At 32.6% G+C, this 27,880-nt stretch overlaps 1 long non-coding RNA gene across 1 annotated transcript in view; it reads right to left on the bottom strand.

The window, feature by feature from the left end:
- The window catches only part of LOC102151569, a 503,105-nt gene that overhangs the window by 34,018 nt on the left and 441,207 nt on the right, over positions 1–27,880 (bottom strand). Inside the window, exons 15-18 of the long non-coding RNA XR_005356708.1 lie at positions 7,148–7,191; positions 5,871–5,939; positions 3,778–3,910; positions 1,105–1,111 (exon numbers count right to left, since the gene is read on the bottom strand). This is a non-coding gene — a long non-coding RNA (uncharacterized LOC102151569). The remainder of the gene's footprint in view (positions 1–1,104; positions 1,112–3,777; positions 3,911–5,870; positions 5,940–7,147; positions 7,192–27,880) is intronic.

Here is a 27,880-nt window from a genome sequence, read left to right on the forward strand (position 1 = left end):
ACGAGGAAATTCTAAGTTATAGCCTCAAATAATTTAATACTGCCCTCTAGAGGCATTATATTAGCATTAAATTTGTTCCTTCTGGTTGGTTTTACTAAATTTATTTCCCTAAATTTAAAGGCACAACTTTTTGAAAACCCACAAAAGACAAATTAACATAACAATTTTCTAAGAGTTAAATTTCTAAGAGCTAAATTTCGAACTTAATTTACAAGTATCAAATTGTTGGCCAGGTGGTAATGTATACATGGGAGTGCCCCAGTTGCTAGGCTTTTCTGTGAACCCTGAAGCACATTACTATAAACAACCCCTACCCCAAAAGTACCCTAATTAAAATTAAGAACTTGAAAATAAGAAATATTTCTTTCCCTATAAGAAGAAAGTAAAGCAGCAAACTAAGAGCACTCTCTTCAAGACATGAGTAATAGGCAATTTGCTAAAATATGAGTCAGTGAATAAGAAAAATAAGACTGCTTTTAGAACTACCTCTTTGGAAGATTTTTATGGATAAATAAATAGATTAAGCAAAGTAAATATGGATTTACAATAACAAAAGTTAGAAAACATATTAAAAGAGAAGAGGATATTCAGATATTTGGGTTTCTGTGAGAGAAAAATACCAAGTAGCATTAATTTTAGATACTAAGGAATCAATAGAAGTTTGAAAACTAAGAAACTTTGAAGAGTTTTATCATAAAACATCTGGCAGTTTGAGAACGAAAGGACTGGATGTATGACTCTTATTTTAAAAGAAAGTTCCAGGTTTTACACGTAGGCCTGAAAGAAGAAATTTTACTTCATAATTTTTAGTGTTAGGAAATGGTGTATATTGCCTGTTGTCTTTCTTGTTGGCACAGAGAAAGCTATATGAAAATAAAATTCAGTGCCTGTTTCCCCCCAAAAAAGATCATTTTCTGAAGTTGCTTATATTGGAAATGTTGCTTGTTATCATACAAAGTAATGTGTTATTAAATCTACTACATTGTACAGCAATTTGAAAGAAAGTGCTTGTTGAAAAAGATTACATGACAATTATCCATAAAATAAGTTACTTCCACTCATCTTTCCATCTTGTTGTTAGAAGTCAGAGATCCATTCCCATACCTAGAAACTTAAAATTTTTGCATATCAGTAAATGTTGTACACAGATTGAAGTATAATTACAAAAACAAGTATTCAGAGTTAAATTTTGTCAAATTTAAGCAATTTGTGCTAAATATGGGTATACACTGAGGAAAATTTAACTACACTTGCAAGCATATTCTTACTTACATAGAGTTTATAAAATCTATATAACTTATAATTTAAATCACATGCACAATTTAAATGACTCCAAAAAAAGAAATAAATAACTTGTTTCTTTGAAAGGAATAATTACTAATTTATTGGAATGACTGTGAGAATTTCAGAAAAAAAAAAGAAATGCATGAAGAAATATGGATTTTAGTTAAACTGTATAATGTTAGAGGACAACATCAAGGTAATAAAAAGATATTTATCTATGCATTTAATTAAAGTTCATGCACTCATGTTTTATCTCCCTCCTGTCTGGATTGCCTTAAGTAACCATTCAACCAGTATGGAAAGGTCTAAGAATGCTGCAAGAAATATAAAACTATAATCACTAATGTAAGTCAGGCGTAAACATAACTATAACATATCATTTATTAGTAAAGTAAAATAATGAAAATTACGAATAATTAAGAACAACCTGACTAGCAAAAGAGGGTTTACAAATTCAATTGTATTTACATATAAGTAGTATAATATCTAACTTAGATTAATAACTGTTTTTTAAAGCTAGAGAGCATATTGCTAATTCTCTACAATTATAATGAAATGATTCAGGCAACCACTAGGTGATTGTGTTGACAAAATGGAGTGGGGTTGGTGAACAGGCATTAGTATGTTGCTACATTCAAAAAATTCTGAGGGCATATGACACAGAAGGGAGTGAAAAATACAGAAGAAAAATCTGTGTATTCATTCTTTGAACATTCCAAAGATTTCTTAAAGAAATAATAATAAAACACTACCAACAAGATAGTTTATACTCTTTCAAATAATTCTTAAAACTATACAATAAGATTTATGGAGTGAAACTACCTAAAGAAATCATTTTATCTGAATGAGACAATGGATTTTACCAGTCAGTCAAGATACAATACCTTATTTGAAAATTAAAATGTATGTTCACTTATAGGAACAGAAGATAATAAAGACAGAGAGATTATCAAGGACTTTGTGTTGGAGGGTGGGGCAATTACTGTTGATGTATTTTCCTGAAATTTTCATTGATCCAGCTATTCCAAAAAAAAGCGATATTTCAAAATTAGATAGTATTAAAATAAGCATGAAGGTGCTAATTCTAGAGTGATACTTCAAATACTGCAAATATACCCTTTCCCATCATAAGTAACATACAAACAGTACTTTTATTTAAAAATACAATTAGAAATGTTTTTAGGCATCATGTGTTTCATCCCATACAGTTCTTTTATATCAAAATGTATGCATTCTGAAGATCTTATTTTTAAAATTTAATTTTTTTTACCTAAGATCTTACTTTTGATTTATCACTCTATATTTTAAATGTTAAGCAAAAGACCATTCATTCAATTAAATAATCTATATAATATTTTAAAAGGGCAAATGACTGGTATTTTTCTATATTGCTATGTTTTGAAAAATATTTGGATACTCTCCCTAATACTGACAATTAGGGAGTCCTGTCCTATTCTTCAGATGTGCCAACTATAAACCTCTTTATCCTCCAGTCTGATATCACCCATATTTTTTCTTCTCTTATGAACAAGTACAAGTTTTTGTCTATGATTTTTTTCCCCATCTTTTTCCTTTGTCTCTGTCTCTCTCCATTTTCATTTGTTGCTATATGTGACTTGTTGCCTCGCTTTTACATCTCTGGGAGCCATTGTATTGTTATGAGTCCCCTATGGAGCACTGGACATCTAAGTTCAGTTTCTGGATCTACTGCTCACCCATGGAAGAACTGGCCAGTTTCCTGCCTCTCTCAACCTCAGAGTTATTCTGCAGGCCAATATATGTATGCTAAATGAAATTTTCTGCCCTAATTTCATTACAAATTATAGTTGTGTGATGGCTAAAAATGTGATTTGCTTTTCTGGAAAATATTGTAGTAAGTGCTGTTTGGCTTTTAGGTTATAGCTCTAGAAAACTCTTCTTCCTGAGGTCACTGACTTTCTCCTAATTTTAAAATTAGATCATTCAATAGCATTTGACTCATCCTTACTTAAAATTCTCTCTTCCCTTGACTTCTGTGATACCATCCTGTTTTAGTTTTTATTTTCAACTCTAAAAGATTCTTGTCAGTCTTCTTGTCCTCTTATCCCAGACTTCTGTTCTTACTTCGTGTCTCTATGTCTCAATGTTGTTGCTGCTGTTGTCTTTCTGAATGTGTTTTTCCCAACTGCAGAAGCCCCCTTCCTAGAGTGAAATATGTAGCCCAGATTTCTTGCTTGACTTTCAGCCACGCAAAAGTATCTACTGATCCTCTCCATTTGTATGTGCCCCCAGATACTTCATATTGAATATGTCAAAACTAAATTCTTTATATCCTCTTAAGTCATCTCTCCTGTGTTTCCAATGTCTTAATGGCTCCACCAACCATTCAATGAGGGGATAATCCCAGACTCTTCCTTTTTACCTTCCCTCTACATTACTTAGGGTTCCCGAGAGAAACAAAACGAACAGGATATATAATATAATGGAGAGATTTATTTTAAGGAATTGGCTCACATGATTGTGGAGTCTTGGCAAGTCCAAAATCTGCAGGGTAGGCTGGCAGTCTGGAGATCCAGGAAAGAGCTGCAGTTCACGTCCAAGTTGGCTGGCAGAAGTTTCTCTTCTTCTGGGGAGATCAGTCTTTTTTCTGCGAAGGCCAACTGAGTGAATGAGGCTCACCCACATTATGGAGGATAATCTGCTTCACTCAAAGTCTATTGATTTAAATCTCAGTCTCATCTAAACAATGCCTTCGCAGAAACATCTAGAATAATACTTAGCCAAATATCTGAGTACCGTGCCCTAACCACGCTGACACATAAAATTATCCATCTCACTCCCTCATGAAAAAATTGATTACCATTTCCTATTTTACGTATCTATACCTATCAGCTTTGTCCACTGTCTCCTCCCCTTACAGACTGCATGAAGCCCAGGCTATTATCCTCTGCTTTGACTACTGTAATAGTCTCTTAACTCTCTGACTCCAACATTTCCCTCCTAATCCATTCTCCACATTAAGCGGAATGATTATTTTGATTATATTAATTCCATGTTTAAAAATATTAAACATCTCTCTTTCACTTCCTGGAGAGTCCAACACCACCAGCATGATAGATAAGTTCCTCATGATCTGATTCTTGATTTTTTCGAATCTTTCCTCCCATCATTCTTTAACATACCATACCCAAAGCTCCAAATATATCAAATTATTTGTAGTTCAATGTACTGGCTGATTTATGCATCCATATATTTGCAAATGCAATTCTATTTAGACTATGTCCTAGTGCTTCTTTGATTCTTTCTCTTCTTGGCCTTATTTATGCTTTAAGACTCAGCTCAATGACCATCTTCTGCAGGAAGCCTTCTACGGTATCACAGGGATTAGGTAGCTGTCCACTCATTAAATTACAGGAGCAACTTGTGTTCTATTATTACCTGAGTTAATACCAGAAAATGCTTAAGACAGTCTGGAATATAGCAAGTGCTTTTTGCTATTAGCTCTTTGTATTAATAACAATATTTATAGCACTGACATCAAATTATAACCTGGGTGATTTGATCATTGCTCCAAAAATTACCTTAAAGGTTAATAAATTTTTCCTACCCTTGTAAATTCCCAGTTCACAGCACAAGCATGACACATAGTAGGTAATAAATATGTGTCACTGAATGAAAGAACTCTCCAGTATTAGAGACATATGATGTTTCCTGAAAAAAAAAAATTACTCTGTACAAAAAATTTCAGACCCAATGCCAGATGTCTTAGACTTCAAACAAGAATAGGTGAATTTTTCAATGTGATTTTACTAAAAGCCTTCATAAAATTAAAACAGAATTCATCACATATTATGGACATTTTGACATTATCTTTTGCCAGTCATATATCTATAGAAAATGTGATGTATTACTAAGAATACTTCAGGAAATGGCTACGAATAAAATGTCACTAAAATTATCCCAGTCTTTTTTCTGAACTTTCTTAGTAATTTAAAGATCACTTTATTCAATAGCTTACAGTACACAATGTTATTTTCTTTCCATCTAATTGTACCACATTTTAACTTCATAGAAATCTTCTTGTCTTTTATAATGTTTCAATCTTTTTTCCCCATTCCTGTTTCCTATAAAAAAAATTCTTGTAAAGAGTTCAAGTCAACTTTGACCCATGCTAATGATATAAGAAGACAGTGATAGCTGAAGTGTACCTATCAACTTCTAATTTCTTCTATTTTAAAATAAATGGGAATACTCTTTAAAGATGGAAGTACATTTGTATTTTTTATGGTTATAAAAATTACATTTTCTTTATACATTATTTAAAAATTACATAGAGGAAAAACCTGCATTTACATCTTTTTTTTTAGTTACCAATCTGACTTATGTGTTTATTTTCCTTGTGTATTTTTAGGTTTTGAAAGTTCATTATATGTTCTGATATGTTTATCAGATATATTTGCAATTTTTTTCTCTCAACAATCCACAGGTACTACCACAGAGGAAAGTTTATTTTTAATAATATGAAGGAACCATCCAATCAAAATATATGAGTCTTAAACATTTTGCAGTAAATGAATGGTCTAAAAATATATTTAAAAAAAACTCACCTCAGAACAAGGAGAAGCAGACCAATCCAAAATCATAGTGAAAAAATTTTTAAATTTTAATCTTTGTAACTATTAAAACAGAAAGATATAGAATCAGTAGATATAACAAATCAGAAAAAAAAAGGAATAGCAAACTTGACCTTATTGTCCTTTATTTTCAAAAGCACCTAGATATATATAGATATAGATATATAAAATTAATATATGTAGAGCCATAAATGTAGTCTTAAAAAATCAAAGTATTTAAATCATACATGCAAACATACTTATTTAGAACATAATGATGTTAGAAATCATTTTTTAAAAACTTAGCTTAAAAATTAACATATGTTTAAATATCAAAGAACACACTTTCAAATGACACAAAACTAACTAGAAATCACAGTGGAAGTTATAAAATGTTTTGAGCTGCAATACTAATATTGCATATCAAATTTTTGGTATGAAGCTATAGATAAGCTTAGAGAAAAATGTGCAACATTAAATGCAAAAAAAAAATCATTTATTGTGAACCAATTTCAAAAAGTTAGAAAAAGAAAAGCAAATTAAACTCACAGTATGTACCAGAAAGAAAGTAACAAAAAAAAAAAAAAAAGATGAGAAGTTAACAAAGTAGGAGATTGTCAACGTTAGAAAAATTTTAAACAGCAAACAGTTGATTATTTGGAAAAATTAAGAAAACACAGAAATATTAATCAAAGGGAAAAAGAGAGAAATCACAACCAATATCAAGAATAAAAAAAGAATATTGTCAAAAATATAGAAACATTGAAAAGATTAAAATAGGGTATTATGGTCAATGCTGTGACAATAAATTTGAAAACATAACATATCAAAACTGACTGAACACTAAGAAATCCAAATAGTTTTATAGTTATTAATAAATTGAATACATAAAGAAAAACCTACCCACAAAGAGAACTTTAAGGGGATGGCTGGGTGGCTCAGCTGGTTAAGCATCTGCCTTCAGCTCGGGTCATGATCCCGGGGTCCTGGGATCAATCCCTATGTAGGGCTCCTCACTCAGGAGGGAGGCTGTTTCCCCATACTCTCTTCCCTCTCCCCCCTACTTGTGCTCTCTCATTCTCATTCTTTCTCTCAAATAAATAAATAAAATCTTAAAAAAGAGAGAGAGAATCTTAGGGCCAGATTGCCTCACTGGTAAATCTTTCAAATATGTAAAATGAAACATGGCTATTTAAAACCCTCACAAAAAAAAAAAAAAAAAAAAAAAAAAAAAAAAAAACCCTCACAAAGAATAGAAAAATAAGAAATACCTTTAAAGTCATTTTGTGAGAGCAGCATGATTCTGGGACCAAACCTGGAGAAAACATTACAAGAAAGAAAATTACAGGTCAATTTCTTTAGTGAAAAAGATCCCAAAGTTTTAAACAAAATAATAAAAAATTAAATCTGGTAAAAATCTAAAAGTATTAAGCATCTGGACAATATTTTATTTGAAGAGTACAAGATTAGTTTCATACTAAAAATAAATATATGAGGGCACCCAGGAGGCTCAGTCAGTTAAGTGTTTGCCTTCAGCTCAGGTCATGATCCCAGGGTCCTGGAATATAGCTCTCTGCTCAGCAGGAAGTCTGTTTCTCTCTCTCCCTCAGCCCCTCCCCTCTGTTCATGCTCTCTCTCATGTGTTCTCTCTCTCTTTTAAATAAATAAATAAACTTTAAAAAAAAAATAAAAAACAAATATATGAACTAAGGAATAAATGAGAAAACTCATATAATCGTTTCCATTGACACAAAATTTGTTAAGATTATTCACCTAATCAATATAAAAACAGCAAACTAAAAATATGAGAATTCCTTAATCTAGAAGATATTTTCAGTACACACACATACATACAAAATATGCATACTCAGAATGTATACACACTCCTAAAAATTATAGGCAATGTGTTAAAGAAAGTTCCTGAGTAGACCATTAACAAAAGAGTATGTCCGAATATCCAATAAACAGGAAAAGGGTTCAACCTCATTAGACACTAGAAAATGCAAACTGAAGTCATATTGAGATTGCCCTATATACCCACCAAAATTTCCAAAATTAAAAATAGTGAGAGCACAAGGATGGTGAGGATGTGAAGCAAGTAAAATTCTCATGTTGTTTGTGGGAAAGCAAAGTATATGCTAAACTTGAATACATACACACACTCCACACGCACACATGTAATACCTATATCCCTATAACACAGTAATTCTATTCCAAGCTATATACACACAAAAAAATGCATACATATGCACACCAAAATATGCATTTAAGATGTAAAACTAATGCAGATAAACTAAACAGTTTACTCACCATTACCCATCAATTTAATAGGTAATTAATTGTATAATATTCATACCATGGTACATTATAAAGCTAAATAATCAAACTACAGAGATGAACCTCACAAAAACAATGTTGAGTGAAAGAAGTTGAAAGAAGTGAAAAAAAAAAAAAAGGACGAAAGCCTAACTAAACTTAAAACTATTGATTTCATACAAACTATGTTCTCTAACCAAAATGGAATAAAGTTAGAAATCAGTCACAAAGTTTGGGAAACTTCACAAATTTGTGGAAATTAAGCAATATATTCATAAATAACCATTTAAAATGATTACTCTTTTTTGTCAAAAAAATTTTCAAGAAAAATTAGACAATGCTTTGAGAGGGATAGAAATAAAAAACAAGGGATGCCTGGGTAGCTCAGCGGTTGAGTGCCTGCCTTTGGCCCAGGGCGTGATCCTGAAGTCCCAGGATCAAGTCCCACATCAGGCTCCCTGTGAGAAGCCTGCTTCTCCCTCTGCCTATGTCTCTGCCTCTCTCTCTCTCTGTCTCTCATGAATAAATAAATAAAATCTTTAAAAAAATAAAAATAAATAAAATATTTTTAAAAGAAATAAAAAAACAATATAAATAAATTTATCATGTACAGCAAAAATAGTGTTCAGAGGGAAATTTATACCTGTAAACACTTATATTAAAAAAAGAATATAGATCTCAAATCAATAACCTAAAATCTCACCTTACAGAACTAGAAAAAAAAATATCAAAGTAAACTAACAAAAAGCATAAAGGAGATAATGAGGATTTGAGAAATAATATTGAAATAGAGAATAACTGAATAATTGAAAAATAACAGTAAAACCAAAGGTTGGGTCTTTGAAAAGACCAATAAAATTGAGAAACCTTTACTTAGTCTTACCAAGAGAAAAAGACATGATTCAAATTATTAAAACCAAGAATAAAAGAGGAGGCACCACTACTTCTCTACTGAAATACAAATGTTTATAAGGAAATATTATTAACAATGTTATGCAAAAAAATAGATTAGCTAGATGAAATTGACAGATTCCTAGAATGACAGCAATAACCAAAGTGATTCATGAAGAAATAGGAAATTTGCATGGGCTTATAAAAGGAAAAGACATTGAGTTGCTACTTAAATAACAAACAAAAATCAACTTACCACAATGAAAAGCCCAGGCCCAGACGGCTTTACAAATGAATTTTACCAAATACTTTAAGAAGAATTAATTCCAATCCTTCACAGAATCTTCCAAGAAATAGAATAGGGTAGAACACTAAGACTAATATCACTCATACCAAAACCAGAAAAATGCATCACAAAAAAAGAATAGTTGTAGATAAATACCCATTATTGACATATATGTAAAAATCCTCAACAAAATAGTCATACAGAGAATTCAGCTATGTATACAAAGAATTATTTATACCATGATCAATTTATCTAAGAATATAAGGCTTGTTTTAATATCTATATCAATTACTATAATATACCTTATTAGTAGGACAAAAGGCAAAACCACAGCATAAAACAAATAGAGACAGAAAATATATTTGACAAAATCCAATGCACTGTAATAATAAAAAAGATTCAACTAACTAGAAGTACAAGAGAATATCCTCAACCTAATAATGAGTATCTATGAGAAACCCACAACTCACACCATACTTACTTATGAAAAAGACTGAATATTTCCCCCGTAACATCAGAAACAAAGCAAAGCTGCCTCTCTTACCATTTCTATTTAATTCTGTACTGGAGATTCTTTCTAGGGCAATTAGGCAGGAAAAGCAAATGCACCCCGTTAGAAAGAATGAAGCAAAACCATTTCTATTCTCGAGTGACAAAATCATATTTCTAGAAGTTCCTAGGCAATTCACACAACATACTATCAGAACTAATGAATGAGTTCAAGAAAGCTGCAGGATGCAAAATCAACATACAAAAACCAACTGTACTTCTATACACTAGTAAAGAACAACTAAAAAATAAAATTAAGAGAATGATTAATAGCAACTTACAATGGCATGAAAAAGTAATAAAATATATAATGGTAAATTTAATAAAAATAGTGTACTTTTTATTGAAAAGTACAAAACATTAATGAAAAATTTAAAGGAGACTTAAGTAAGTGGAAAGGCATCGCATAAACATAGAATGGAGGACCTAAATTGTTAAGGTAGTGATACTTCCTAAATTGATCTGCAGATTCAGAGCAATTCCTATCAAAATCTTGGATGTTATTTTTGCTCAATTGACAAACTGATTCTAAAATTCATATGGAAAGTCAAAGGATACGGAATAGCCAAAATAATATTGAAAAAGAGAAACAGAATTTAAGGACACATGCATTCAGATTTCAAAACCTACTACAACGTTATGATATTTAAGACACTATGTTATTGGCATAACGATAGATATATAGATCTGGGGAATACAATTTAGGGTCCGGAAATAAACCCTTATAATTCTGGTTGGTTAATTTTCAACAATGGTGCTAAGATAATTAAATAGGCAGTGTTTCATAGAAACTACTAGGACAAAAAAAAAAACAAAACTACTAGGACAAATGGATACCTACATGCAAAAACTAAAGTTGCATTCCTATCTCACACCATACACAAAAATTAACTTCAATTGATCACAGACCCACTTAACGGCAAAAATTACTAGCCTCCTAGAAGGAAGCAGAGGAGTAAATCTTCATGATCGTGTGTTAACAATGATTTCTTAGATAGGACGCTACACACACACACAAATATTAGATAAATTGGATTTCATTAAATTTAAAAATATTGTGCTTCAGAGAAGACATTTAAGAAGTGAAAAAGACAACCCAGAGATTAGAAGAACATATGCAAATTATATATTGGATAAGAGACTTGTATCAAGAATATATTTTAAAAACCTTTTCAACCCATCAATAAAAAAATAATCAAATTGAAATCAAGAAAAGATTTCAAAAGAACTTTATCCAATTTAGATAAATACATGGTCAATAAGTACATTAAAAAGATGTTTAACAGCCATAGTAATTAGGAAAATGGAAAGCAAAACCACAATGAAATAAATACCACATCAGACCCATTACAATAGTTAAAATAAAAAAAGACAAACAGTAATAAGCATTGGAGAAGAAGTGAAGAGACTGGAATCCTCATGAATTGTTGGTGGTATTATAAAATGGTGCAGTCACTTTTGAAAACAGTTTGGTAGTTTCACAAAATATTAAATACACAGAGTTCCCATATAAGGCAACAATTCCACTCCCAGAGATATACCCAAGAGAATTAAAAATTTACATCCACAAAAAAATGTACACAAGTGTTCATAGAAGCAATAGTCATAATAGTCAAAAAATTGAAACTAAATGCCTATCCAATGATAAATGGATAGCCTAATGTGGTATATTCATGTGATGGAATCTGATTCAGCATTAAAGAAAGAATTAGTACTGATACTTATGATAACAAGGATGGATTCTGTAAGCATTTTGCTATGTTAAAGAAGCCAGTCACAAAATACATATAATGTATGATTCCATTTATATAAAATGTTCGGAATGTGTTTATTCATAAATACAGAAGTAGATTAATGGTTGCCAGGGGCTTAGATGGGAAGGGCACAAGGAGTGTTATGGGTTAATGGATATGGGTTTTGGAGGTGATAAAAATGTTCTAAAATTAGATAGTGCTGATTGTTGCACAACCATGTAATTAAAATAAAAAACAATAATTTTAATTTTGTAAGGGTATACTTAGCTCAACATAGCTGTTATAAAGATAGAATAAAAATTCATTTTATATAAGGATCAATAATTTTAAAAACAAATCTATTATCATATAAGGCAGAATGGTGGTTATCTCATGGGGAATGCATCGTAGGATAATGAGCAAGGCTCCTGTGTGCTGGTTTTATCCCATATCATGAAATGTGTTATGCTTACATGGGTAGGTGTTAAATTTGTAAAACACCATGAATCTCTTCATTTACGACTTGTGTGTGTGCGTTTAAACCAAGTTTACTTAGGAGTGACTGAGTTGCTGAGTTGGTTAAGTGTCTGACTCTTGATTTAAGCTCAGGTCATAATCTCAGGGTAGAGAGATTGAGACTCAGGTCAGGCTCTGCACTGGGTATGGAGCCCACTTAAGATTCTCTCTCTCCCTTTCCCACTGCCCCTCCCCTCCCCACTCATGCATGCTCACTCTCTCTTTAAAAAGGAAGGAAGGAAGGAAGGAAGGAAGGAAGGAAGGAAGGAAGGAAGGAAGGAGGCAAGGAAGGAGAGGAAGGAAAAGGAAGGAAGGAAGGGAGAAAGAAAGAAAGAAGAAAGAAAGAAAAGAAAGAAAGAAAGAAAGAAAGAAAGAAAGAAAGAAAGAAAGAAAGAATAGTTTACTTAAAATTAAAAGTTTAAAAGGTCTGCAAGAAAGTTTGGAAAAATGGAATGTGAAAATGGAGACAAGGAGTCTGAAGAGAACCTGTGCATCACTCTTTAGAGAGAGGATCTCTTCTGTGGGTCATTTGAGGCCGTGGCCAGGAAATACCAGTGAAAAAAGAATAAATGTTAAGGTTTCAAGGCATTAAAAATACTGATAGTATTAAATACTGCAGCTACTTTGGAAAACAGGTTAGCAGTTTCTCAGAAAGTTAAATATAAAACTATTGTATGACCCAGCAAAAATTTACAAATCAAGGGTGGCATTATTCATAATAGTCCCAAGCTGGAAACAAATTAAATGTCCACCAAGTTGTGAATAAGTAGACTAATTGTGATATATTTATACAATTGAATGCTATTCAGTGATGAAAAGAAATAAACTACTGACAAATGCAATATCATGGATGAACCTCAAAAACATTCTGCTAGGTTAAAAAAGTCAAACATAAGAGCTACATATCATGATCCCATATATGTAAAATATTCAGAAATGATAAATTTGTAGAGACATAATGTAAAATAGTGGTTGCTTAGTGGCTGGGGTGGAAATAAGGATTCCCAGTATATGAGAGTATAAGGTATCTTACTGAAGGAATAAAGATATTCTAAAACAGATATATGGTGATGACTGTATTACATTGTAAAGTTCCTAAAATTCATGGCTGTATTCTTAAAGTGGGTGGATTTTATGTTACATAAAATACGTATTAATAAATAATGTTAAAAATACGGATAGTAACACTCATAGTCTCCTGTAGGAAAAACTATTGCCATTAAAAAACAAGCAAAATACAATAAAATCATTTTTGCCAGGACCTGACCAACTATTCCCAGAATGGTCTCTACACACTTTGCCAAACCCTGACTAATGTACAATTATTATACACAGCTGAATAATAGCTAAAGCAATTCAACAGAATCAGATGGCTCTGATACAAACCCCAGATCTCCTATTTGCTGCCTTTTAGCCGTGAGGCAAATCACTTAAGTTCTGTAAGCCTCAGTTTCCTCACTCTAAATCTTGGATAATAATAGTACTATGTTATAGGATAGCATAAGAATTAAACGAGGTAATTTGTATAATGCCTAGTACAATGTCTGTCACAGAGTAGAAAATAAATGTTAGCTTCCTTAGTATTGTCATTACTTGGGGGAATAAAGATCTCTACACAGAAAAAAAAAAAATTAAAAGAAATGCTGAATTTACCTACCATACAAAAGTTTGTAGCTTTCCATAACAATAAAGGAATAAAACAATATAAAACCATAGGCTAAGAAAACAGTGAAGGAAGTGCCCGAAGATATAGAGGATATTAAACTTTGCCAGATGGAAGGCAGATGGTTTATTCAGCCAAGTGGAAAAAGCTAAATTTGAGCAAGGGTATCTAGAAGAAGTGAACCGATTATACACTGAGAGAGGCTCAGAATTCGGAGATCCTAGCTATTTTTGAAAGCTAGATTTAAGAAAGAAGAAGGCCAGAGTATACACTTTGGAAAGACTAAACCAAAGAGCAGAGGATTTGAAGATGCCAGGGATAGCAAAGAACAGGAGTGTGAGATACTGTATTTGGAAACCAAGGGATTAAGAAAGCTATACATGCTGGAACATCAGAGTCTCAGATTCATCTCTTCCCTCACTATGGTCCAGGGCACCCACATCTCTGACAGGAGTTTTTCACTTCCCACTTCTCACAGTACTGAAGGGTATGGAAAAAATTAGCAACGTAAACAAATGAAAGGTCATTTTATTGGGAGAGAATCTTGCCAAACATCTTGATTCCAATCCAATCGCTCTATAGTCAAGCACAGAACTTCCGTAAGAGCCTCACTATCACATAGGTGTAAAGAAAGTCTCAATAGTTAAGATCATATCAAAATACTTGAGAAGTTTCTAACTTGAAAGATAAAGATCATACTTATAAACACAAAAAAATAGCACTCAAAGAAAATGGATAGTACAAATAAAAATTTAAAACAATATTATAAATATTCTTAGGGAAAATGTTACACCCATGACCTCAGAACAATATTCAATGGAAATGAATTTTAGAGACCAAGAAAGATTAAAAATATTATAAAAATACTATAAAATATTAAAAATATTATAAAATTAAAATATTATAAAAATAATATTTTAGCAGAAATATTATGGCATTAAAAATATTATAAAAATAATATTTTAGCAGAAGTTCACAGGGAAGAAAGCAGGTAAAAAGAAAAATAAATTAAAAATGAGGAGATAAGGGTGCCTGGGTGGTCCAGTTGGTTAAGCGTCCAACTCTTGATTTTGGCTCAGGTCATGATCTCCAGGTCATGAGATCAAACCCCACCTCATGCTCCATGCTCAGTGAAGAGTCTGCTGGAGATTCTCTCCCTTTCCCTCTTACCCTTCCCCTGTTTATGCACACACATGCTCACTCTCTCTCTTTCTCTCTCACTCCCTCTCTCAGATAAATAAATAAATCTTTTTTTTTAAATGAGAAGATATATCTACAAGGTCCAAGAGCTGACTCATAAACAGAAGAGAAACAAAGAGTACAGGAAAATGGACAGAGGAAATTATCAGAGAAATAATATTTCAAATAAAATTTATACTAAAGGGTGTAACTTCCCAGAATAAGGAGACCAATTTCCTAGGGCAACAAATTAATTAAAAAGACCAACATAAGAAATATTTTGACTATATTTCAGAGTACTAGGGATATAATTATTAAAATTTTCCAGAGAGAGAAAAAAAAAAAAAACTACATCAACACTGATGAAAACTGGATGACCTTTAGATGTCTCAAGACTAACACTGAAAACATGGAGAAAATAAGAAATGTGTCCAGAATTTTGGAGGAAATCATTTCCATCCTAGAATTCTCTATACAAAGTTCAAACAGCTCTCAGAATAAATTAAAGGTATATTCTGATATGCAAAGTCTTGATTTTTTCTCAATTTTTTTATTTCTCATTTACACTTTGCAGGAAACCACTGGAGAATGTACTCTATGAAAATGGAAAGTAAACTTAGAAAAAATAAAATGTATGATAGGCTATGGAAAACTGAGGACCCAATATGTTATAGAGGCTGAGACTTTTGTCATGGTAGTGATTAGGTAAAATTCCAGAATGACAGATTTGAAGCAGGCTTAAAGACAAAGACCTCAGCTTAGAGCAGAAAGATGAAAGATTCTGTGAGTTATTTACCCAATTTAAAAAATACTGATAAAGGGGCACCTGGGTCATTCAAGTCACGATGTCAGGGTTCTAGATTCAAGCCCCAGGTCCCTATTAGTCTCTATGTGCAATGAGGAATCTGCTTCTCCCTCTCCCTTTGCCCCTCCCCACATCTCATGCTCTCTCTCTCTCTCTCATATAAACAAAATATTTAAAAAATACTTATAGAAGTACCTAATAAGCTTAACCATATTAATAAAGGTTTTACTTTGAATAGTATTAATAATAAGCACATTTTTAAAAAAGCAATTTAACATTTTTGAAAATTAGCCTGCTCCAAGGCAAAAGAATAGTTTATAAAGGATCTTACAAGAAAGGAAATACAATGATGGTGCACATTATGATTTAGCTGTGAAAATAGTTATATAGGAAAATAATCTAAGCTATAGACATTTATTTAACCAAAAGTTTTGATATAACTTTATTTGGAGGGTGAGACTATAGCAGTTATAGGAGAGGGTTTAAAATTATTTTTCCTTTAGAACTACATAAAGGGCGAGATTATAGCAGTTATAGGAGTGGGCTTAAAATTATTTTTCCTCTAGAACTACATATATGAGCTACTTTTCGTTTGTTAATCAGATGCCAATATCATTTTCATTGACTTCACTTACATCTTCATCATTTAACTTGCAATTTCACTTTTTTATTTTATTATTTTTGGCAACATTGAATGGTTAAGTTAAACAAGCAAGCCTCCTGTAGTAAAATTATTAAAGCAACTTTACTGTGTTGTCACTTTCCTTTTAAGTCCAGTTGATGTGTATATCTTTCTCCCCCAGTCCCTATTCCCAGATAGACACTCAGGCAGGGCCCATGAATTCATTGGTAAACTTAGGTATGAAGTTTAAACTCATAATTTGGAATACCCAGAACCAGATATTAATCAAAACTTTCAATTTGATCTAAAGTTAATCTTTCCATCATCTAGATATTTTAGAGAAAAATTCTGTAGTCTCTTGAGTGCACATGGTGTAAATTTTTTTCCCTCTTTCCTTGTATGGTATCTATATGACATGTCTATTATCATTTTTATTCCTAACTAGCGTTTCTGCCATTTCCAATCAAGGTTGAAGCAAGTTAAGTTTGAAGAGATGTGGAAAGGGACAGGGAGCCAGAGAAAACAGAAATTTCTCTAATGATTGTTCTTCTTATGAAACAGTTTCAAGCTCTTTGTTCCAGGTAAATAATTAAATCTAACATTTTTTTCTATGTTTTATGGAATGCTCTTGCTGAATTTCTCCAATTTTAACTCTCATGACACAATCATTCGGGTCCTTTGGCTCATGGCTTAACATTTACCCTCAATTTCTTCAGTGTTTTCAAGCTGTGGCAGCAGTCTTCATGTGGCCTCCTCTTCTGACCGAGGCTGCTTTTGCTCACGTCTTGTCCTTAAGCTCTCTTTTCAATGTGAGTTAGATCCCATTCACTGTCTCTCCATATTACAAGGAACACATTTCAAGCTGTCCTACCAGTCTAGCTGAAAATTCAAGAGGAGCAAGCACATCTACCTATACTCCTTTGTTTGGGACAAACAGAATCCCAACCATGCTCTTTCCAAAGTCATTCCCCTCAAATCCTTTATAGTTTCCTACAACTTGACCCATTTATAGTCTTAATTTGTGTAAGTAATCTAATTATTTTGGATCATCTACTTTAAATTTCTATTACCATGTCTCAATCAAAATGAAGATAACAATAGTCCCATTACAAACATATAACATCTGACAATTAGAAAGATAATGAACTATACAAATACAAGGTAGACATTAGGGTTAATTGTTGGGGGAAATGCTTCAGTGGACACTAATTTCATAACTGATTGGTTTATTTGTGAATAATTTTCAGGTTATGATGACTTTTGCTTTGATATCCAACTTTGCATATGAAAAACCCAATTATACTAAAAGCCCAAGTAAATAGCACATCTTGTATTTTAAAAAGGACAAACACCAGACATGGCAGGTGTAACTCTTTGTTGGCTCTTCATTAATTCATAGTTTTTCCACATAAAATGTTCTCAAACCAAAGTATTTGATCTCTCTTATGGTACATTTCTCTTTTATGTCAATGCTTTATATAATCAGCTCTATGGATACTGCAAATGCAAAGGTATAATTTGAGAAACCTTTCAAAACCCTCCTAGCTCACTTTCTTAACTCTAGATCCTTTCCTGATAATCCACAATATGGGTAACTATTGACCTAATGTTCCTAAAGTACAACTCTGATGAGATCATTAAACAATAGAAATACTTCAGTGACTCCCTGCTGACAATAAAATAAAATTCTAAACCATTGGCCTGGTACCAAGTCTCTCTAGGCTATGACTATCACTTTCTTTCCCAGCCTAATATATTTCTACAGCCTTTGCAATTTTCACAATCCTTCTATGCCAAAGTTACACAACTTCTTCCAGTTCCAACTATGTGTTCAATGCTTCTCATTATCTTGGGAATTCTGTATATGATCCCCTAGAACTGGAATGTTAGGAATACATCCATGCACTTACCCTTCTTTATTATACAGATATGTAAAAAATTAAGAAAATCCTTATATTCTTATATTATAATAAAATCCTTATATTCTCACCACTGAGAGATAACTATTATTGACTACTTGATGTTCTTCATTACAGACTAATTCCTATTTCTATGTATTCATAAATAAATAAATGTTTTATTAAAACAGAGTATTTAAAACTAGCTTTTTTTCATTTAATAATTTATCATATCTCCTCTATATAAACACATATACAGCTATTTCTCTTTATCTATTTACCTATCTCTGCCTCGAAGAGAGAACACAAAGGAATAACATAGAACATAACATTTATATACCTACTTACATATGTGTACAATTACCGACAATTTTTTAGTATAAACATCTAGGAGTACAATTTCTGTATTAAAGTTATGTACCATTTTATGGCTATTGATACATACTGACAAATTGCAACACTATACAATAATGTTTATTTTTCCACAATTAAAAAGTGTGAGCATTAATATAAAACATTACCACTTTGATGGGAGAAAACTGGAAATTCAATAGGCATTTAAAAATTGCTTTAATAAGCATTTTTTACTATTGAGATTGAACATTTCTCATACATTTATGTTCAGTTGTTTTATTGTATAATTGTCTCCAATGAAAAACAAGCTGATTTTAAGCTAAAGCTGCCTATATGTCTACCTTTCAAGGATTATTTGTTTCTAAATTATAGTATGCGGCAAATAAATTAAAAATAAACACTCAGCAAGGTTATTCTGATAGAACAAGACATTTTAAAAAGAAGGGAAGGTGAAGCTAAGACAACTACCAAGTACATGGTAGCTTAAGCGCTAGCTGTTCAAAGTAGTTTACTGAAACACATGATCATAAAGATAGGATTCAGACATCAAAAGCATTTAAATATTATGTTAAGAAGGAGATGAAATGGTGTATTACATTTAAAAAATATTTTCACCTAAATTGTTAGTCCTTGGTATTTGAAAAATTGATATTCAGTAGTCTGGAAATTTCACTTACGTATTTTATTCCTGAAGTGAAAGATAAACAAAGCATTGACTTATTTTATTCTATTGTTATAAGATTACTTTGTATACATACAGCTTTATGACCATAGAATTTAATTTTTGGTACATTTCAAAATAATTCGGACTTTTCACCTCCCATATATTTCCAAACTAGTATAAACAAGAATACAGTACAAACTGGAGGCCCCAAATTATTTATTTTTAACTCTGAATTTGTGCATATTTCCTTTTAGCTGGGCAAAGATGCAGTAATTTCCTAAAAAAGGAAAAAATATTAACTGATTTTTATTATCCCCATAAAAACATTGCTTTGAAGAATACCTAGTATAGTAGAAACTCAAGACTTTTTTTTTTAAAATAAATAGCACTTAAAACAAAGTGAAACACTTAGTTTTATGAACAAGGACATGCTAAAATCAAATAATTACTCTGCCCACTCAAAAAATACTTAGTCATTAATCAAATATTTGATAAACTATTTTGTATATTTTTGCTGATATAATAAATGAATTGCATTGTTGATATGGAAGGACATGCAATCCTATCTTAAGAGAAGATCTTAGGCAAAGATTGAAAACACGTAGGCTCTAGTCCTGTGGCTCCTCTAATAATTTCATAATATTAAACAAACCACTTGACCTTCCTTGGTGTCATTTTCTCCAGCTGTAAATGGTATAGTAGTAACTCCCTGTGAAGCACAGATGGTTGTTGTAAAGATAAAATGAGATGATAGATATAGAAGTGCTTTCAAATAAAGCTTATATAAATGTAAGATATTATATAGATGTATTCAGACAAAGGGAAAATCAGAACAAGCTCACAAAGGCAGAATAGCTAAATCTCACTGTAATACTTTCAACTCTGAATAGTGTTAGATAAAGAAAGATAACCGAAATACATTCAAAAAGAACTGGTCTCCTTCTAAGAACAGAAATTTGAAATAGATAACCTAAAATGTCCATCATGTATTCTGGATACTGGCCAAAGACCCACAGTAGTTTTAAATAAGAAAAGGTGGAAGATTGCATGTTTGAAGTCTGTGATTATTTTTTCTTATAAGGAGAGTTTATTCCCTCATCTCCTAAATAAATCCACATTTAACTGACACAAGAAATCTAAAGTTAGAGTATAGTGATTTGGAATAATTATTTTTCTTAATCTCTCAAGGTTTCATTTTTTACACAAGAAGAATGAAGGTTATGTATATACTATTTTCATAGAGATTTAGAATTAAAGAAATATGTATATATATATGCATAAAATATGGAGGCATGAATACATGTGAAAACTTTGTAAATATGTACATTACAAACATTCAGAGATAGAAAAATTCTTAAGTCTCCAAAGCGATTCATTGAACTTAGCTGTTGAGTACCTGAAATTGTCATACAGGGAGGTGGAACATAATGATACCAAAATAAACAACCAAGGTTCTCAAACCAGTTGAGTTTGATTCTATTTAAAATCTGGAACTAGAACCATACAAGTCAAAATTAAAAAAACAAACTGCAAATAAAAATTAAAACTGTTGGGATCCCTGGGTGGCACAGCGGTTTAGCACCTGCCTTTGGCCCAGGGCGCGATCATGGATACCCTGGATCGAATCCCACGTCGGGCTCCCAGTGCATGGAGCCTGCTTCTCCCTCTGCGTATGTCTCTGCCTCTCTCTCGCTCTGTGTGTGTGTGTGTGACTATCATAAAAATAAATAAATAAATAAAACTGTTAAAAACAGGGGCAGCCCGGGTGGCTCAGCAGTTTGGCGCTGCCTTCAGCCCAGGGTGTGATCCTGGAGACACGGGATCGAGTCCCACATCAGGGTCCCTGCATGGAGCCTGCTTCTCCCTCTGCCTGTGTATCTGCCTCTCTCTCTCTCTCTGTCTCTCTCTTTCTCTCATGAATAAATAAATAAAATTTTAAAAAAAGAAACTGTTAAAAACAAAGTTAAATTTCAAAATGGTTCTGGTTTAACAAAATTAGTTGTTTATCTTGCTAATTTCTGCATAATACTATGATTTATCAGTTTTAATGTCATATGGAATCAGTTCTTAATTTTTAAAAACATTGTTTCAAGGTCCTTTTTTTTTTTACAATTTCTAAAACAATCTCTTAAATAGCTTACAATTTTAAAAAGTGGTACTTTAATCTCCTACCTAGCAAAATTTTTTGCATGTGTTTTGTCTCTACAGTTATTAATAGTAAGAATGAAAAATATTGGCATTGTGTAACTTTGAGATCATTATGGTTAACATTTTAACTTAAAATGGGATTAATCTCTTTGTGTCTCTTTATTATTTATGTATCTATTTATTTATTTATGTAGAAATAGCTAAGCTAAGAGTATCATGAAGACACTGATATTTCACATTCTTTATAATATACTCTCAAATGGTATAGAGTGTCAATATAAACATAATGCTAAATGGAATATATCTTAATTCTGAAGCATAAATATATAATTTTTTTCTCAAGGCTCTGGGAAAAATCAAACTTTCTCTTTTTCCTCTATTTATAGAAGTACCTAGTTCATTGCCCTACCTAAAGTTTTCCACTAGTGTCTGAATAGTCACTTAAAATAGCATCCAGATTTTCAGAGCTAATGGAATGGCAGATAAGATACTTTGGTAACAATCAATTAACCAGGTAAAATCCACTAAAATGGGCAAAAATTAGTGAAAAGAGGAATCTACTGAGCTCAATCTTTCTATGACATATGTTGCCAAATCCGAATTTCCTCAATTTCCCACTGTGGCTGCAGAATGGGGAACAGGATATGAATCCAAGATCCTGCTAAGTTAGGGAAGGATCATCATCACAAACTGAGGCCTTAATTGACACACCATCAGTGTGTAATAGTGAAGCAAAAATAAAGCTGCCACAGAGAAGAGAAGAACAAGAAAAATGGCCAGTCTCAAACTTGGCACCAAGTGAAGGTAACAAACAAACAAAATTTCCCCCTAAAGTATTTGTTCTAATCATATTATCATGTAGTAAACTGTTGCCTGAAAAACCTCATGAGGAAAATTTAATTTTCAGTGGTGCTGGTTTGGTCTGCTGGAATCCGCTGGAAGAATGAATTTTCAAACAAAAATTTCTAAGGTAAATAAGCAGCTTACATATACAAAAAAAAAAAAAAAAAAAAGAAAGAAAGAAAGAAAGAAAATCACAAAACACACAGGAAAAAAATACCATGAATAATACCTAAGGGAATCGACTGATAGCAAATTTATATACCTAAGGACTTTAGATATTAAAATTATCAGCAAGCAAATGTAAAATAAGCATGATTATGTGTAAGAAAAAATTAAAAAATAAGCTCAAAAATACAAGCAAGGAATGAGTCCATAAAGCGTCTCTAAACATACTGAAAATTAACAATATATAACACAAAATGTAAAACTAAAAATTAATTGGCCTAATTAAAGGATATTAGTGAAACGAGAATTACTGAATTGAAAAACAGAATTTTCCAATGAATTATGTAAAAGAAACATTCAAACAAACCAATAAATAGAAAATCTCAAAGATAATTAAAGATGGTCAAACATACTAGAACTTGGAGTTTTTTAAGAAAAATATGAGAATAAGGAGATTAGGCAATTATCAGAGATGACAGCATATAATTTTTTAGGCTATGAGAAAGTATTAAACTGAGACCAAGAAAGCCAAATGAACCTCAAGCATTATATATGAAAATAATGACACCTGCATCATGGGGAAATTATGGAACATCAAAGACAAAAAGGAGATATTAAATGTAACCAGAGATAAAACTAAAAATTTAAATAAAGGAAAGCAATAAAATCGACAGCTGACTTCTCAACAACAGCGATAGAAAAAACATGGAAAATTTTCAATCAGCTCTAATGTCTAAATCAACAGAATATACAGTTCTCTCTACCACCAGTGGGACAGTCAACTGGTACAAAAACTTTAGAGAACTCTTAGACAATTTCTTTAAATATTAAATGCTAATCTATTTTATGACCCAGCAATTCCATCTCTAAATATTTATTCAAGATAATGAAAATATACAACCACAAAAAAAAACTTGTACACAAATGTTCATAGCAGTTACACATTAAAGCCCAGGCCTTCTGGAAGGCCAAGGACAGTGGCAGCTATGTAGCTTCTACCTCCTAATATTGCCCCAAACAATAATAAACAAGGGGAGAAAATTAAATACTTTATAAAACTATGCCCTCAACACCAGCTGAAGATAGACAATACTCATACATCAAAATAAATGTAAGGAATGAAAAGAGAAATCACCAAATTCCTGTACACCATCTCTTCTGGTGTCACTCCCCCCCACTCTGTTGCCCTGTTACAGGGCTTTGAGGCAAGCAAAGGCAGACCAAAAAAATTTCAAGGAGGAAATAATAGGAAACTAGTGAAGGGATCTGAGGGAGATCAAAATAATGGTCAGGAAGATTATGTTTAACCTAAATCTAAAACGAATTATAAATGAGACACTAGGTGGTACAGTCGGTAAGTGACTGACTGTTTCTGTTCAGATTGTAATCTGAGAGTAGTGACATCAAACCCAGGGTCAGGCTCCATGCTCAGTGCAGAGTCTACTTAAGACTCTGTCTCCCCCTCCCTCTGCCACTCCTAACCCCACACTCATGTTCTATGTTTCTCTCTCTCTAATAAATAAATACAATCTTTCAAAAAATAAATTAAATAAATATAAATATTTAAATACTTTCAGGCAGGTCACAGCATGTATGAGAGGGAAGTGATTTCAAAGAACATGCAACTTTAAAAGGGTAGGCTCAATTTAAAAGGGGGGAGTTTTCAAAACGTATAGCTTCTGAGGAATAAAATACAACAAAGAAGAATGGAAAAATCACTTCTTAGCAATTGAGTGGTGAAGAGGAAAAGAAAAAAAGTATATCTCTATAAATTTATATGACTAGTTTAGAGTCAAATAATTTTCATCTATTTCTCACATAAAAGCAAATTCAGCCAATTGAAGCACCATACAATCAAAAGGGAAAGAGGCCTGCCATCTTTGGAAGTTCTAGATCTGCTTTTGCTTGCTTCACACTCTGCCCCACCACATCAATACAAAAACAAACAAACAAACAAACAAACAAACCAAAAAAAAGTACCCAGACTGTGCTCTACCAATAGATTAGACTGACATTAAAGTAGAAATCTTGTTAAACACCCCAATATCAAAAAAGTGAACAAAAGGAAGCTCAGTAAGTCCGTGTTAAGTTATTGAAAAATATCAGAAAAAAAGTCACTTTGTCCAACTGATTTAAAAAACCCTCCTGCAAAAACAAACAAACAAACAAAAACAGGAAGCAGAAGAAAACAAAAAATCCACATGCCAAATATGATCACAATACTCAATTCCACATTTGAGGATATGGGGGGAAAAAACTTACATTAGAAATCCAAATACAATAAACAGAACAGACATAAATAGGAAGAAAAATTTTTTAAAGTTGATTGAACTCAGGAAAGAAATGGAAAAAAACAAAAAGCAAAATTAATTCAGAAATAAAGAACAAATTACTAGGTGCCTGAAGGGGAAAGACTCAAATAGAAATTGAACAAGGGGCACTGAAGACAGACAAGAAAGCAACAAAGTAAAAGTAAAAAGGCTTAGAAACCCATAGAAATGAAAGACCAGCAAAGAAGGAATAATATTCCTATCACCAGAGTCCCTAAAGGAGAAAACAAAATAATGAGTAGAGCAAATATTTAAAACCATAATCTAAACTGATATCCTTTTTTCATTTGTATCGTTTCTTAAATGAGAGGCCTCCTTTCCCCAATGGTTGTGTGATGCTTCCATTGGCTGCATCACTTTTATGTTGGCAATAGGCAAAAGTTATTTTACTCAATCACCTACAATGATTCTTAATTCCCCCATGTATTTATGAAATTTTATGTTTTTTCAAAATATTAGAGACATTTTGAAATATTGCCAACAATTCTGTGAATTAGAGAATGGGCTCTTCCCATCAAGCTGGCGGGAGGGGGGGTGGTGAACTTGGCAGAGACCCTGCTTCAGGTCCTCAGCAAGACAACTGTGGATCACTTCCAGCGTTCATATGTTGAACCCTGCTGCCTGCTCCTCTCCAAACCATACTCAGATGCCGTCATTGCACTGAACAGGCCAATGTACGTTGAGTTTCTATAATGTGCTAGCAAGCGGATCACGTCATAGACTGTCTGATTTCCCTTCCAGGATCCTTTCTGTGTCACCATACAGCTACACAGCTACACTGATGATGCTGTCAGTGCACCCTTTTTTTCAGATCCTTTTTTTAAAAATGAATACTGTAACCAGAAATTTCAGCATCTCATTTTCTCAGATTTGTCTACTATGGTTTCTCCTTGCCAGAAAACTGTTCTCCCTCTACATTCCCTCATTACAATTGGTATTACTGACTAGAGCGGGGGGGCGGGGACAAAATACAAAAAAAAAAAACTCTTTTTTTCCTGTCAAGAAATAGTTACTTAATTTACTAGGGTTAATGTTTTAAGAAAGGCATTATGTTTCTTTTTTTTCTCATGTGGCTGGGTTACAAAGATTACACATACATGTGCACACACATACACACACCCAAACCTGAGTCTCCAGTATGTTTTTCTTCATTCTTACAGCCTATAGGAGTTTTTTTTAAGTACAGTGTAATAACATAATAACCAGTCTCTATTTTAAGAGTTCAATCTCTATTATCACCTACTTAAGAACGAATTAGCTACTATATAATGAAGAAGAACTAAAATTTAACATGCAGGAATTTCAAACGTCTATTTCTGCTGCTACCCAAATGTGAGTTCCTACCAAGACACCCACACCCTGTGGAAGGAAAGGTGTGGTTTTCACATAACAAGTGGTTTCCGAATACAAAATTACAACTCAACTCAGTCTGAAATTCTCATCTTAAAGGACAGATCTGAATTTCTAGCAGCATAATAGATCTGTGCTATTGAATGTTCCACGATTATCTTAAATTCAATTTGATTTCTCTCTCTCAAAATTAACTTCATTTTTTGATCCACCTGTTTTCAATTCATGGGTCCAGACTTTCATTTACACAGGCTCAGAAGCTCAGAGCAGCCATCGGCTCATCCATACTTTCATCTTGGGCATTTAATCAATCAGTCACTGTGTCCACCGATTCTCTTTCAGATTTCTCTCAGTCGAACCCTTCCTTTTCATCATGATGCCCTTGCTAGCCCTCACTGTTTCACACCTGGACTCCTATTTCATTTTTCTAGTTCAATCTCTTTCACCTCCATCAGATTATAGGCATTGCCACAAGATCAAGACCAATGTCGCCAAAACACACTACTCCCCCTTTGTCTACATTATGCCAGTCGAATGCCTACAATTGTAATTCAAAACACTTATATATAGTCCAATTCTTAACCTGCGTTCCTCAGCTTCAACTCTTTTGTAAATCCTTCTCTGATAAGACTCAGATACTCAAACCAACTTACTACACTCTGTTTTGTCATAAACTGTGATGTAAAATGACCACATCAGCTGGAATAATTTCAGTTGCTAGCAACTGAGTACTCAATTCAAAATTGGTGAAATAGCAAATGACTTATTACTACACCTGACAAAAATTCTTCAAGCGAGTTTTTTCTCAGCTTTGTTTTTTTAATAGCTCAGTGATACCAATTACACAATTTTTTCTAACTTTCTGGTAAACCAAATTTGATATATTAAACCACCACAGAGTAAGTAGTGTCAAGCTCCAATCTCTGAATCAATCTCTTGGTAAGGACACCGAGATCACTTGTAAGACTTTAGACAAATCAAGGTTCACCCGTTGGAGTTGGGGGGTTCCTAGGATTTTTTAAAAGACAAAGACACTATAAAGACAAATCAGAGCTCAGTTGCTAAGTGTGTATTAAAAAATGCCTTTTAGAAGGTTAAAATCAATTTGCCACTGAGTCCACCTCCCCTCCACCCTCCCTGTGTCCGTTACATATTTAATGATGAATATTTATAAAAGTTAAATTGGTTTTACCTAATATAGCAGCAGACTACCTGGTAGCTTCAAAAATAAATCTGAAGACACTCTTTCAAGATATTTTTTTCCTGTTAAGGCCAACTCTGTTAGTTCTCTTACACATTTATTCTTTTATTTTCAGGAGTGTGTTTTAAGAAAAATTCAGTACTCCCCAGAAAATTCCTTAACAGCTAAAACTGTCAGCATGGGATCTTGTCAACATGTCTAGCTGGAAACAGTGAGCTAATATTTTGTTATCACCTTCTTCATTATTCTAGATGAGAATGTTTTGTAACACGTAAGTAATATGAGATGGTGGACATCACAAAGAAAAAGATCTTATAAAAGATTTGTAAACACCTTACATGGATATTGCTTTTCCTGCAATTAAAAGTAAAACAAAACAAAAACAAAAAACAGAGACAGACAGAAAGAGAGAGAGAAAGCCCCTACATGGAAAACGTTGCATGGAAACTTCTGTAAAATTAGAGGTATAAACAACTAAGAGAATGATTTAT

This window comes from Canis lupus, chromosome 3, assembly GCF_011100685.1.
Source record: "Canis lupus familiaris isolate Mischka breed German Shepherd chromosome 3, alternate assembly UU_Cfam_GSD_1.0, whole genome shotgun sequence".
NCBI classification, from domain to species: Eukaryota; Metazoa; Chordata; class Mammalia; order Carnivora; family Canidae; genus Canis; species Canis lupus.